The following is a 3,179-nucleotide window of genomic DNA, read 5'->3' as shown; positions in this document are numbered from 1 at the left end:
ACCAGGACTCCAATCCATCTAACCAAAAGACAAAAATAAATGATAGAAAGAAGCAAGACGAGACGGAGAGAAAATATTAAATTTTCTGTTACGGCAAACCAATTATTCCTTCGGAGAAAATGGTTCGACCAAATGATTCAGGACCCGTAGCCGTTGTTTACCAGGTGAGAAAGGCGTGTCTCTGACACCGCCGTGACCTTTCACGGTAAGCCATCCAGTCACCAACCTCTCCCCAACCCCACTCCTTCCTCCTACCCACCTCCATCACCCCCCTAAAAAAAAAGCAGGACCCTCTTTCTGTCTCTCTCTTTGATGAGGCACTTCCCATTGCCTAGTTCTGAGGCTGTGTCATATTTTACGGGCTCAAGATTAGAGGAATACTTATGATGAGGCCTGAAATGCAAAGCGCAATATTCGTCTCAAATTGGGTACTTTTCGGAAGGCAATATTAGTATTCATCCAGCGACTTATATTTCTGAAATATGTTGAAATATAACAGCAAAAAGGCCAATGTTTTAACAAAGTTCCAATGGAACTAAATCTTTTATAAAATAATAACAGAGCCGACTAAAAAAAAAAAAAAGTTAAAATTGAAAAGTCAGATGGAATGATGACAAAAACAGAGTACACCACGAATAAACTTTCAATACTCCAGAAAATTTTTTCTGTAAAAAAAAAAAAATAAATAAATAAAAAATATACTCGGACCCTCCTACCAGTGACCTCACCACCTACCTAATCGCTATCTCCGTGATTGGACACTGGGGTCCTAATCTGTCATAGGGGACAATGTGCTAATCTTTTGGTCTCAGGATCTGTCAAAGCCATTATCAAGTGTTGTTGTCCGGGTATTAACCCGTCTGCATATCTGATGTCAAAGGGTGTTTCATTCTCTCTCTCTCTCTCTCTCTCTCTCTCTCTCTCTCTCTTGTCAAAAGGTGTTATATCTCTCTCTCTCTCTCTCGTCAAAAGGTGTTTTATCTCTCTCTCTCTCTCTCTCTCTTGTCAAAAGATGTTTTATCTCTCTCTCTTTCTCTCTCGTCAAAAGGTGTTCTCTTCTCTCTCTCTCTCTCTCTCTCAAAACGCGTCGGTATCGGCCCAACGCTGAAAAGGTTAAGGGTTATAAATTCGTCAGGAAAAAAAAAGAGAAAAAAAGAGGGGTGATTACTTTTCAACATTCCCCTTCTCGTTCTCAATAATGAACTGTCAAGTTGATCCGGTGAGATAAAGAGAAATATTATAAAGCATTTTTCACAACACGCTGATATTAAATAATATCTATTACATCACAATGAATAATTCCCTCCCGTAGCTTAATGGCGTTTTTATCAGGCGGTTTCACTTTGTCATGAAAACCGATATATTAGATTCTATTAAAACGGATCCTAGTCGGAATCGTTCCTGAAATGTACAAATGACCCCTCTCTCTCTCTCTCTCTCTCTCTCTCTCTCTCTCTCTCTCTCTCTCTCTCTCTCTCTCTCTCTCAAACAAAACTTACAAAATAAAGTCATGAATTCAATGGGGTTTTAGTAAGCAAAATTATTACAATGACAATATGATTAAAAGCATAATTAGGTTACTTTTTAAAAACTGATTACATTACTAACTTTTAGGGAGATGTTTGACAACATTTTATAGACATTAATAATGAATGTGCTTTCTTAAAAAAAATTAAAATACAAAAATAAAAGGAGAGATTAATGACTAAAAGAATAATTGAACGGATTAACGGCCTCTTGTCAATAATTATTTTGTATATTTCAATAAAACAAATGAGTTTTATACCTAAATAAAATTTAAGGAAAAGGAAATAGCAAGAGATAATGTAATGAAAATGATCCAGGTTATATTTATGGGAATATCAAAGAACATGAATGCCTGAGAATAAAGTCAAACTAAATAAATAAATTAATACATTTAAAAAAAGACTAAGACACAAAAGGTGAAGGAAGAAGGAAGGGTTATGACGGAGGCAACAGCATCATCTCCTCCACCTCCTCCTCCTCCCCTTCCTCCTCAACCTTCTCCTCCATCACCACCTCCTCCTCCTTCTCCTCCTCAACTTCTACCTCCACATCCTCCTCCTACACCAGCTCCACATCCTCCACCTCCTCCTCCATCACCACCACCACCTCCTCCTCCTCCTCCTCCTCCTCCTCCTCCTCCTCCTCCTCCTCCCCATTCATGCATGCATAATGACTCCATCGCCATGCAACACCGACACACCGCTAGTTCAGCGGGGCTACGTGACATGTCCGATGGGTCGGAATGCAAATTCGATGTGGTTCCTGCTGCGTTGATGGATAGATGGACGTCCGGCTCCACGGACGACGGATGGACGAAAGAGCGAGGAAGAAAAATAGAAAGAAAAAAATGGGGAAATGTTGGTGGGGAATATGCTGGGTGGCACGAGGAGGAGAACCCATTTGATGCCTATAGAGAAGGGGGAGGAACTGAATGTATCAGCTTGAATGCAAGGAACTGATGTCGAATGATACGTGAATATAAATAGAAGGAAAGCAAGAATGAATGCTTGAATGATACGTGATCAGGAAGAAGGAGCGAGAATTAATGTCTGAATGATACGTGGATAGACAGAAGGAGAAGATAAGCAGGAATTCATGTCTGAATGATAACGGGAATACAAGACGAGCAAGAATTAATGTCTGAATGTTGAGGGAATTGACAGATGGAGCGAGAATTAATGTCTGAATGGTACGGGAATTGACAGAAGGGGCAGGAATCAATGTGTGAATGATACGTGGATAGACAGAAGATGAGAAGAAATTGTCTAAAATGATACGTGAACAGAGATAAGAAGAGGGGGGAACAATTAATGTCTGACTGATGCAGGGATATACAGAATGAGAAGTTGGGCAAGAATTAATGTCTGAACGATACGTGGATAGACAGAAGCAGATGATGACGGCTGAGGCTGCATTATATTTACCAGGACAGAATCGGCAGAGCAAAAGCACAAAAGCAGAAAAGCTTCGGATAGCAATATATATATATATATATGCCCGCCAGTGCGGATGATGATACGTAACAAAACCCAACAAACGAAACATCACAATAAAAACAAACAGGTGGGTGCAATCCCAGTGGAAGGGGAAGGGGGAGGGATGAGGGGTGACTCGAGGTAGGGGAGGGGAAGGGGGGAAAGGATGGAGGAGGA

This window comes from Macrobrachium rosenbergii, chromosome 44, assembly GCF_040412425.1.
Source record: "Macrobrachium rosenbergii isolate ZJJX-2024 chromosome 44, ASM4041242v1, whole genome shotgun sequence".
NCBI lineage: Eukaryota > Metazoa > Arthropoda > Malacostraca > Decapoda > Palaemonidae > Macrobrachium > Macrobrachium rosenbergii.
The sequence above is the reverse complement of the archived record's forward strand: the minus strand, read 5'-3'. Positions refer to the sequence as shown.